This window comes from Apis dorsata, unplaced genomic scaffold, assembly GCF_000469605.1.
Source record: "Apis dorsata unplaced genomic scaffold, Apis dorsata 1.3 scaffold_191, whole genome shotgun sequence".
In the NCBI taxonomy this organism is placed as follows: Eukaryota; Metazoa; Arthropoda; class Insecta; order Hymenoptera; family Apidae; genus Apis; species Apis dorsata.
The window spans coordinates 231058-243191 of NW_006263476.1; the positions used below are offsets into that span (position 1 = coordinate 231058).

At 45.0% G+C, this 12134-nt stretch overlaps 1 long non-coding RNA gene across 1 annotated transcript in view; it reads right to left on the reverse strand.

The window, feature by feature from the left end:
• The window catches only part of LOC116185474, a 13027-nt gene extending 1594 nt beyond the window's left edge, over positions 1 to 11433 (reverse strand). The window contains exon 1 of the long non-coding RNA XR_004150323.1: positions 11404 to 11433. This is a non-coding gene — a long non-coding RNA (uncharacterized LOC116185474). The remainder of the gene's footprint in view (positions 1 to 11403) is intronic.
• Between the last annotated feature and the right edge of the window lie 701 nt (positions 11434 to 12134).

A 12134-nucleotide genomic window follows, 5' to 3' on the forward strand; every position in this document is an offset into this window, starting at 1 on the left:
GTCCCCCTGTACTGGAATATCGCTTCGTTACTCAACCACTTTTCCAGGCATCGTCGTTACATCCGCGGCGAGACAAAAGGATCGCACCCCGCAAAACCGACGTAAACATCCATCGACGTTTTTCCTCGTTTCCGCGTACCCGTCCGTTTCCTCCCCACCGCCCACTCTCCTATTTTTGTTCCCTGTAAATTGCGAAACTGTCGCCAAGTTTTGCTTCCGCACGTTTATGCATTTATCCGCCTATTCAACTTCCACTAAGGTGAAGAAATAAAATAAAAAAAAAAAAGAAAAAAAGAAAGAACAGGACAGATTAGTCGAAAGGATGACTTGTCCAGTTGTTCCAAGCATTGGATATTGTTTTCGTGTTATAACACAGTTGCACGCAATACGTTTGAAACTTGGAAGTTGAAGGATGCTGCAAATCTGTTGCCGAGCATTGTCGAACTAAGCTTCCTAATCCGACGTTTTTTGAAATTTTGGAATCTTTTTTGGTTCTTCCAACGATTTGTCCACGACATTGGTGGTCGAAACGATTCGTGTTAATTTTGATAAATCTTTGTGGAATTTAATTACGTCTATAGAAAAAGAGGGGGAAGGTTTTGGATTGGGTTGAAACATTTTTCGATCGAGGAGTTCTCCTCTCCTTCGGCTGGTAATCTGAAAATAAATTCGAAAGGGGGAATCGATGGTCGAAAAGGAGAGAGGCGCTGGTAAATGTTGACCTTACGCCTCAACTTTTCTAATAATACTGCGTTTCATCAAGTTTTTCTCTCTTTCTCTCTCTCCGTTTTTTTTTCTCTTTCGTGCCGAATAACCTCTGATGTTATTTCCCTCCAACTAATTTCGATGAGATCGGCGATAGTTATAAAGTCTTTATAGCTAGGAAACGAGATCTGAAATTAAAAGCATCGAGTAGCTGGACTAATTGATAGAGCGTGCCAGGATTGCAAACGCCGGTTGCAAAGAGAGAAAGGAATCGAGCAGCGACGATAACGGGGCTAAATCGGTCGAGAAGAAATTCAAAGGAAGTTATTTCATCGAGCGAAGGAAAAAAAAAAAGACAAACGCGAATAGAGCGAAATTCGAACAAAATTCGTATTAATAATAAAAGAGAAAAAAAAAGAAAGAAAGAAAGAAAGAAAGAAGAAACGAACAACGTAAACAGAGTATTTCGAAGCGATATAAACAAGCAAACCGAGTGAAAAAAAGTACATAAAGATATTTCCCTCGCGAAAAATATCTACGCGAGAAATCCGAGAAACGGTAACTCGAGACGAGGTGGGGGGCAGAGTGGGAAGAAAGTGTAACGCGATACACAGAAAGTCACGGCCGATGCTTTAATTCAAACCCAACCGACCCACTTGTATGTATATCGTGTATGCACAATGGTAATGGGTCTCTACGTCAATTTTTATCTCTTCGTTCTCCTCATTGGAAATAACTTTCGATCTTTATTCGACTCGTCCCTCCCCTTTGCCCCACCGCAAGAAAATAATTACAACGAAAGACGACGATTCAGCGCGTTAATAAATTCCCTCCCTTCCCCCTCCCTCGTTATTCCAGTTGGAAATAAAGATTCACGATCCCTCGTTCGAGGATAAACGCGACAATACCCTCTGCGGTGTGTACGCGCGCCGCTATATTTGCTACGTTTCGCTCGAACGTTTATCGTCTATGGAACGTTTATGTTTATTATATACAATGGGCGCAAACCGCAAATGCGTATAAATTAGCCGCCGCGTGTAAATTCGCTCGAGTCGGTTTTCATCGATTGTCGACGAGCAGTAGTTGTTTGTTATGAAGGGACACCGCCACGTTCCATCGTTAACGAAATATCCGATCTATGTGTTTTCAATTTCAAGAGGAGATGGAGGAGACGCCGAGGTGTCTCTCTTTTATGCGAGTGGGAATGTTCAACGGGTAGGAAAGTATTGGTGCCGGCTTTTACGATACGTCGTCACTGCGTCGAAACGCAATTTCCTTGAAATTCCCCCTCCCCTCCCCTCTCCTCTTCTCCTCCCCCTCTTCCACGCCACGTCTTGACGCGCGAAACACACGTCGGCGGGGAAAGGGGAAGGGGGACGGCGTTTGTTTTCGGTCAGAATACACCACGAGGAGGAACAGAAGGAGGGGAGAAGCGGGTTATCCTCGAAGAAGGTGCTCGGATTGTTAGATGCTCCTTCGTCTTCCCCCCCCCCCCTTCGTTTTGGATTACAGCCTCGAAGGAGCGGCACGAGTGGAACTAGTCTCGGAGATGGAGCTAGTGTCTCTCTCTCTCTCTTCCTTCCACCTCTCTCCGATCCCGGTGAAACAAACGGCGTATCTCGCGCTGTCGCGGCAAACAGCCGCCATTCGCCGAATTATAAACAATACGTTGCACGCTGCGTTTGACGGCCGACAGACAAATAGCCGTGCACCGGCGGGATGTGGGCTCTCCCTCGCGAATTATAGGGATGAAAGGGAGAACAAACGCGTTCGTGGTTGACTCGGCCCATGGAAATGAATTTGCTCCGATTGTCGAAATTTGTACCAAATTTGTTCGCTTCTTCGATAAAATTGTACGATTTTAAAACGATAAAATATTTCGACGAAGGAGCGCAGAAACGTTTGCAGAAACGTTACGAGTTCGTTCTCCGTTATTATGGAAATTATCCTAGGAATAGCGTGCAATTTTGCAATTTTACGCGGGTTAACAGGGGAGGGAAAGGAAGGAATTGAAATCGTTTAAAGGAATAAAGCGAATCGAACTCCATCTTCCCTCCATCTTCTTTCTATTTATTCCACATCTCTTGGCGTTCGAAACCTTGTTATCTTCCGCGAAACGGCATGATGTATGGAAGGACTTAATACGCCGCGTCAGTTTATTCAGAAACGAATGCCTCTCGCCTGACTAATGCTCGAGCTTTTCCCTTCCGCGCCTTCCCTCCTTCTTCGAAATATTCTCTTTGGAACACCAGACGGAACGTATTTCCGCTCTCGCTTGAAATTTCGGCTTAAACTTTGCCTCGTTATTCTTGTGTCCTTAACGTTTGCATCCTTCGTTTCGTTTCTTTTCTTTTCTCTCTCTCCCTCTCTCAGAAATTAATCATTATTCCTCCTATTTTCTTCGATCCTTTCTTGGACCGGATCCTTTGTTCGAGATCAACGCGATTTCCAAAACCAGACGGAATGTATTTCCACTCTCGAAATTTCGGCTTAAACTTTGCCTCGTTATTCTTATGTCCTTAACGTTCGCATCCTTCGTTTCGTTTCGTTTCTTTTTTCTCTCTCCCTCTCTCTCAGAAATTATTCATTATTTCTTTTCGATTCTTTCTTGGATCGGATCTTTTGCTCGAGACCAAATCAACGCGATTTCCAAAACCACACGAAACTTATTCCCGCTTGAAATTTCGGCTTTGCCTCGTTATTCTTATGTCCTTAACGTTCGCATCCTTCGTTTCGTTTCGTTTCTTTTTTCTCTCTCCCTCTCTCAGAAATTATTCATTATTCCTCCTATTTTCTTCGATCCTTTCTTGTACCGGATCCTTTGCTCGAGATTAACACGAATGTATTTCCGCTCTCGAAATTTCGATTTAAACTTTGCCTCGTTATTCTTGTCTCTTTAACGTTCGCATCCTTCGTTTCGTTTCGTTTCTTTTTTTTCTCTTCCTTTCTCAGAAATTATTCATTATTTCTCTTCGATCCTTTCTTGGACCGGATCCTTTGCTCGAGGCCAAGGGTCAACGCGATTTCGAAAAGCTACTGGAAACGTGTCCAGAAGAAAGGTGAAGTTTGGTAGCTGTTCGGATACGGGGGAAATTGAATTCTTGCCCTTGGCACGGTGCAAGGTGACGCGGCAGATCCTCCAACGTTTCCGACCTTTATCGCAGAGATGGCTCTCGGTGCTCCGTTTCGACGAGGTCGGAACGACCGCGATCTCGATGATCGAGATGAGCGCCTCCTCGATCCAAGATTTCCGCTCCCCCTCTCCCCCCCTTTATTTCCGGCCGAGGACGCTCTCGACATTTGATTTTGACCGATATCATACCGATATTTTACGATTTTCATTTTCCATCCCGTGTCGGGATCGAAGATTTCTACGTTTTCGATATTTTTCGCGAAAGAAAAGTGTAAAAGTGTGTAATCGTTTACAAGAGCCAATCTAGATCTTGGAAAGGGAAGTCATTCAAGGATATTTTACTCGTGTAGATTATTTCATATAGAAATCTGGTTCGAGTCGTCTACTACAAAGTCTCATGCTGGTCTTCTAAGTTACGATAATTATTTCAATTTTGGATTTATTAATACGAAGGATGTCCAACTTTACGCGATCTTCTTTGCAATCGATATTTTCTCACGAATGAACGAGAAACATAAAAATATTAAAATATCGGATCCATTCATGTCAATTCCAACGCAGCTTCGAAATGGGCTCGCTGATATTTTCAATAAAAATCAACGAAACGCAATTTAATTTCCACGTAATTACAACGTGGATTTTTCTTTTCGATGAGATAAAACGAGAAGATCTATTTTTCACGCACAATTACGTTTCCTCGTTATTTCATTTTCCTTGCCTTATCTTCGCCTTATCGAATCGAGAGATGAGGAATTGTCGACCGGGATCCAAAAGTCATCGCTCGGCAATAATCCATTGCCATTTCCCCGGAGGTTGAATTCTCAGGGAAGATTTTGAAAACACGGCGACAAAACACGGCGGTGAGAGAAAGCGTGGTTGAAATGGTTGGTCGAATTTCCATCAATGTCGCCGTCTCCCCGTCGAGTTGCGACTTGCACTTTGCTTAATGCAATTAATGACTTAAACGTCTGACGCCCCGTCTCGCGTCTCACCCTCCTTTAAACGCTGCATTCCTCCACCGCCGAATTTCCGCCTGAATCGATAAGTCCCGCCGGTCCTTCAGTTTCGTTGTTAACGAGAGTCTGCCGAGTAATTAGCGGATTCATGAATTGCAAAACCGGCCGGCTTTCGTTCCTTTCCTTCGGATATTCCTTCGCCGATTGGGGCGAGAAATAATTACACGATTTAATGCGAAGCTCGATTTATCTGTTTTAAGAAACACGTTGAGATTGTATTTTTTGACACATGACGCAAGTGGAATTGAGAGGAATAATTCAAGTTTTCTTAGGACGAAGGACATAAGAGTATATTCTATAAATAATATCGAAGAGAATTTTTCAACGAAGTGTAGCGTAGATTCTGACCTAAGAGTAACTTCCTCGTGGCGCTGAGCGTGTCCACTTGCGACGAAATAATGGAAGAAAACCACTCTGTAGAGGCTCCACTCCGAAACGTATTCACAGCTTGGGACCAAGTTCTCTGGATTTCGACGTTTGCCGGATCGAGATCCCCCTCCCTCAATTTTCTTGTCCTTGAGAAAGAGAGAGACGCGTTTGGATATTGTCTCGACAAGAAGCGACTTGTCTCGAGAACTTTGTCGAACTTGAAACAACGACGGGGGAACAACAACTCGTAATCCCTAATTCCGTCTCCTCGATGCCGCTTCACGTTATAAACGCGATACTTGCAACTTCAGCTGAATTATTTGACTGCACAGCTCTACACGGAACGATTTTGCTCTTCCTTCTATTCGAATCTTCATTATACATACATTTCGATACATTTCGTATCGAGAAATGAAGGGAGGATCCTCGGATTTTTATTAACCCTTTCGTTAATACGCCTGACTATAGTCATTCTGCATTAAAATACATCGATCTTATTTTTCTCTGGAAACGTAGAATATTTTGTTTTTATTTATTTCTTTCTCACGAGATTCCTCGAGAATAAAAATCACCAAAAAGAAAATACCGTAAACACAACCGGTGACGATCTTCTTCGAGTGCTGTGCACCTTTCTGGCGGGGCGCAAAATAGCGAAAGGGATAATTTTTCTTTTTCTTTTCTTTTATACGCGCAAAGAATACAATCGTAGGAAGAAAATTGTAACGAGATTCAAATAGAGGAACGGAAAATTGTAAACGATTACTACACGTTAGTCATTCTGCATTAAAATACATCGATCTTATTTTTCTCTGGAAACGTAGAATATTTTGTTTTTATTTATTTCTTTCTCACGAGCTTCCTCAATAATAAAAATCACCAAAAAGAAAATACCGTAAACACAACCGGTTACGATCTTTTTCGAGTGCTGTGCACATTTCTGGCGGGGCGAAAAATAGCGCAAGGGTTAATTTTTCTTTTTCTTTTCTTTTATACGCGCAAAGAATACAATCGTAGGAAGAAAATTGTAACGAGATTCAAATAGAGGAACGGAAAATTGTACACGATTACTACACGTTTGCATCTTTCTCGCGTCCCTTGGAAGAAAACTTGGAAAATCCTCGTGACACGTAATCCATCGAATGCGCACAGAATGGGAAATTCCACCTCTGCCACGGAAGGGAATCTCGAATTCGCGAATCGCGGCCACATTCTACAACAACGACAGGATCAATCGTAATTTCGTGAATCACATCGATCCAGTGAAAGCTGATTAATCAAGCGCAGATCGATCCTCGACAATTATGCTCTATCGGAATCATCGACGGCGATGCGTTCATCGTCAATTCAATTAAGACGACCTTTCCTCCTCCTCCTCCTCCCCTCCATCAGTTTAGCCGAGTGTCCTTTGGCGGGGCAGCAACGGGGAGATAAGGTTACCCGCCACGAGGTGTTTCCAGAGATCCGACCCAGAGGTCGGGCCCCATCTTTGTTCCCATTTCCATAGCCATTCCATTAACCTCGGAGCAGCCTCAGAGCCCCCTAATCTAATAACTAATCTTGCCAGCAGAGGCGAGCCGCGTATTTCGGGGCGAGTTGTGCAACGCTCGAAGGAAGGAAGAAGGTTGCGATAAGGGGAGACGCGAGGAAGAGAGAGAGAGAGAGGGAGTGTCAAATAAACGGACAGGGTGTATAATTGACTGGATCCGCATAAACGAAATTCTCAGCAGGGTTTTCGTTCTCGTGGATGGACGGCGTATATTCAAGAGCGTGTAAAAAGGTAATAAGGGGAGGGGGAGGGAAAGGATGTGTCCTCTCCGGCTCTGGCTCTGGCTCTCCCCCTCTTGCAACGCAATTTTCATAAATCTCCAAGCGTTCCCCGAGAGAAGGTGCGCGCGTGCCGTGCATCTTTCCCCGCCAGCCGAGGAAGAGATTTCTCTTTTGATTATCTTGAATTTGCTCAATTTAGATACGAGTCGAGATCCCTTGTACCCGAAATTGCGTTTACCGAGATTTCATTTTCTCTTCTCCTTTTTTTTTTTTTTTTTTTTCGAGAAGTTGGAGTTGAGCGAAGGGAGCAAGTATCCTTTTTTCCTTTCTTTGTCGATTAATCATTACCAGTCAATCATTTATGGATGGACTAAGAAGGATGAGCAAAGAGTTCGTTAACGACATACTGAGTTCCATTACATTATAAATATTTATTTATAGAGGCGAGCAAAGTGGTTAATTTGGACGATAATTCGCGATGCGTGGCAATCGTAAGGTGCACAGGAACTGGACGTCGGATGTTGGAGACAGCGGGTGGAAGATGCGAGGATGTGGAACGACGGGAGCCGCAGGCAAAATATCTAGAATTTATAGCGATGGCGGAACACCACAGTGGCTCGGCAATAAATTATCGAAATATAACAACGATTTATAACAATGGAGGAGGGGAAAGGGCAGGTAACCCGGTGTTACGTAGCGAGGCAAGAAGCTCGAGTTTTCGAGATTTATCTCGTTTTATTGCTCGATATAAATAACCGTATCCTCGATTCGATTTCCGGTCACCAATTTATAAGAAACTCGTCGATAATCCTCTCGAGGATTCGATTTGACAAACTGGGAACCCCGCGTATATTATTTATTCCAACTGCTGTTCCCTCGAAAAATTCGTGGGGGAAAAAAAATGGAAATCTTCTCTCCATTTTTCGAGACGATCGAATCGAACGAAAACTGAAACGCGTAAGAAATAAATCGTCCCGTTTCTAACATATTCTACGAAATTTTCGACGTGACATTGTTTCCCGTACGTTGAAATTAACCCCTCGGAAGACGCCCACGCGTCCCGATCCGACGAGACGCGAAAACTTGAACTTTCACATTTCGTGGCTCGAGGAGGAATAATAGATCCGCCCGTTCTAAAATAATCGCGAGTCTCGCATCGTCGGCCGAATATCACGGTCACGTTTCTCGTTCCACTTTCGCGTTGTGCTTTTTAGATAGGGAGAGAGTAGGAGTTTGTACTCCTCGCGTGTACAGGAGTGATCGCGTTAGAAGAAGAAGAGAGAAGGAGAGGAGGAAGAAGGAACGGGGTCGTCGTCGTAGGCCTGGATATCTGCATTTTTTCCCCGGTGGCACGGATACTCAAAAAACTGGGTCGAATATCCGTGGCGAAGTTTTCTAAAGCTGAGGCGTTCCGTTTCGACCCAGGCCACTCGGCAAGAGGAAAGAGGAGTTCGAGCACTAATTAAAGGGGCCGTCTCTTTTACCAAGGGGTGGCTTATCTCGCGTAATCTTTCGGCGTCCGACACGTCTGCCTCTACTTCCCTCGTTTGCTTTGCCCAACCAACTTTTATTTACCGAAAAATGTAATAAACAGCCCGTCCCCTTTTCTCGTTGCTCGTTGTATTATATTTTCTAAGGAAGGAGAGGGGGTGACATTAGACGCTTTCGCGGGCAAATTCGATTGCCGTGAAAAATAGATGAAAGGCGCGAGGCTAGAGCAGCTGCTCCTCCCCGCCTTACGCCGCTCCTCTCCCCCTTGGTGCCTTCGTTTCAGTTATTTCCTCGTCGATTCGACCCCGTCGTCGACAAAGCTGGCCTTGGCTGGAATCGCCGACTCGAGCTTCCCTCTCGAAATAAGCATCGTACGCGATACGCGAGAGAAATATCGTGCTCGTTCGTACGGAATCTTTTTCGCATTCCCTCGTCTATTGTCGAAGATAACAAACGGAGAAGACGTTTTATTTTTCCCTCGTTCGTTCGTTGTTAATGGCGTTCGTCGAAAGAATCAGATCCATCCAAAAATCTCTGGTTTCTCTCCGTTCCAAAGGAAACGGAGGATTCTCGTTCTCGCACGCATCCGTTTTCACGTTTCCCGCACGCCCTCGTTTCGAACAACCGCTTCGCGAATCGGAACCGTCTCCTCCCCGTATCGTCTTTCCTCCTCTCTTTCTCTCTCTCTCTCTTTCTCTCTCCCTGCTTCACGACTATTAATTACAACTCAGGCTGTCGGACAGGTTGAACTGTATCATCCGTGGATCAGGCCGCGTTTGCTCCTAGAAAGGGGTTGGGGCTGGGAGAGTGAAAGGGGGTTGGAAAGGAGAAGGAGAATCGAGAAGAGAGTGGCAAAGATAAATAGGTAGATAGAGCGGCAAACGGTCGAGCGGACAGATAAATGTATAGGCGCGCTCGTGCGCGTGTAGAGGGAGGAGGAAGAAGAGAAAATGGGAGGAGGGGGGTGGGAAATAGGTCCGGTCGATTCCAACTGTAATTGGAAGAATCGATTTGTTGCGATGTCGAGTGTTGTGTTCTAGATTCTCGCGTGTCTTCTAATGAATTTCTGGCCCAACGTACATTCTGCCCTTCTCGGAGACGGGGGCCAAAGGTTATTCCCGTTTTCTCGATTGGAAATGGAAAAATTCCTCGGGTTCTTTCCCCTATCTCGAATACAGGGATACAGGTCAAAAAGGAGAAAAGGGATTTAGAGAAATGTTATCACGGAGGTAATTTAAATTTGACCTTTATTCTTTTTCCTTTTTTTTTTTTTTTTTTTTTTTTTCCAAGTAAATCTCCTCCTTCGCGTTCAACTACCTACCTACGTAATTTCACCGACTTTCCATTAACATCTCCCAGAAAAGAAACATCCTCGTTCCAAATCTTTCTTTTCTTTCTTTCTTTCTTTTTTTTTTTTTCTTTTTAAAGCGCAGCCTACGATCGAGCGTCCTTTCCATAACGATATTTAAAAAAAAAAAAAAAACGCGTAAAGAAGAGTTAAATTTAACGCGAAATATCCTCGATAATTTCTCGTCCACCGTTTTGCCACGTGGTCGTTCCAATTATTCTCGAATCTAATTAACCAAGTAATTCCTGCCTTTACGCGCTCGAGAGAATCCCTTCGTCGATTCCCTTTTCGTTATATACATATAGTGAGGTGAGGTGGAGGAAGGGGTTGCGAAAAAATGCGGCTCGGGGAGGGGGCTCGCAATTTTCCGGCGGGACACGATATCCTACACGAAATTAGGGAAATAAAGAGCGGGGGACGTTGAAAAGAGGGAAAATATCCGACAGCTGCGGCGCTCGTTCGCTCGTCCTCTGTTTTGCCCGCGCGGATCCGTCGTCGTTTCCGGCCAACCGGGCGAAATCGGAATGCAAGCGGGACACGCGTACGATGAACCCTCGAGCCGAGCTCTGGGCCAGCAGATAAAGCGACTTAATTTCCCCGCCAGTTGGATAAATTCACCGGCATCCACCGAGACAATCGCTCGCCCCGTTCCACGTAGATTCCGCGTGGATTGAAACGGGCCTGGTGAATTTCGTCCAAACACGATATTATAATATGTTCGTTGATCATCGCGCGTTATCGTTCCCTTTCGGCTCGAACGACGAATCTTTGTGGTTTTATTATTAACCCTCTATTGCATTCCGTTCCCAATCAACTTAAATTTGCCCGTCAATGCTTTAAAAAATAAGAATTAGAAGAATGCTGTTGGAACGTTATTATTTGTTTCGTGACCGCACTTTTAAGTAGACTAACGGTCATTGTTTTCAACTCGTCATAAAAATTAATACGATAGAAGATGAATATAAAGTTGAGTTATCGTTCAAAGAAAAAGGAATAGGTCTATTTAACCCTTCGCGTTGGGCGAAAAGTAGCGCTCGAAGAAACACATTTTTACAAATTTCTCAATGAAGAGATAAGAAACCTCGACTCACAGATCAATTATTAAACGATTTATTAAAGATAACGAAACCTGTATCGTTGATAGCAGCCTGAGATTAACCAATTAAACGCTGCGCTCTTACTCGAGTGACGTTCGATTGCAGGGCAATCCAGGAGGGCAATTTCACCCCTCGTCAAAGAAGATCGAATCGCCCCTTTGCAACACCGGTTTGCAATGCGCGGTGTTTCGGATAGCGTGCGCAGGATTGTGGAGGCCGGTAATGGACGTGTCAACGACGCGTCGTTGCATTCGCGGCAAAGTGATGGGACTCCGGGTAAAGAGGGCAAGGCGGCGCGAACAGTTGTCACCGACCGTCTCTCTGCCTCGATAACCGGCCGGGGTTCAATGGATCGTCCCGCAGAGGCTGCGTTTAAGTGCGTCGAATCGAGCCACGTCGAGTCGGAAACTCGATTAGACAAGCGGCCCCCGGAATAATTGCTAATTAACCGCGTGCCACCGCGGGCCTTTAAACGACCAATCTCTCTCTCTCTCTCTCTCTCTTTCTCGAACATTCGGCGAAGAGAGAGAAACCGTTCGAAACTTTGCCCGCCCACTTCGATCCGTTCGAAACTTGGAGAACTTGGATTGGCTGGAAGAGAGGAGAGAGAGAGGAGGGCACGAGCCGAAACCTTTTGTTGCGATTATTTTTTGGAGGGATTATTTAGGAGAATTGGTAAAGGAAGAATGGTGACAAGAGTACGACGTTCCCTGCGCCCCTCGTTGTTACAGTTGGAAAGTTGCACGGTCTGCATCCACGGCACGTAACGAAGTTTCACGGAGTACAAGTGTACTCCGGTTGCCAGAACAAATATTCGGTACATGGCAGCCGTTACCGTTGTTTCGCAGAACCCAGGGGGGGAAGAGAGGAGGAGGGCCCCCTCCCAGAGGTTAAAGAGGTTGCGGACAACATCGGCCCGGGCCGAGCTTCCCTCGAATGGACCACGCTCCATTTCGGATAGTTAGGATTATATCCTGTATTTATTGCGCCATTTCCACTTGGATCGTATAGTTGTTCCAACTTGGCTATAGTTGGATCTCTTCAATCGTGTGTGTATATATATATATATTCGCATATATTTGGAAAGCGGCTTAATAATCCCGCTTTCGCGTCGCGCGCTCGATTCCGAGATTCCGCCTGTTTGCTCAAACTTTGCTCAGGATCTTGCGAGCCTCCGCCGCCGCATTGTCGAACGATCCTCCAATTTT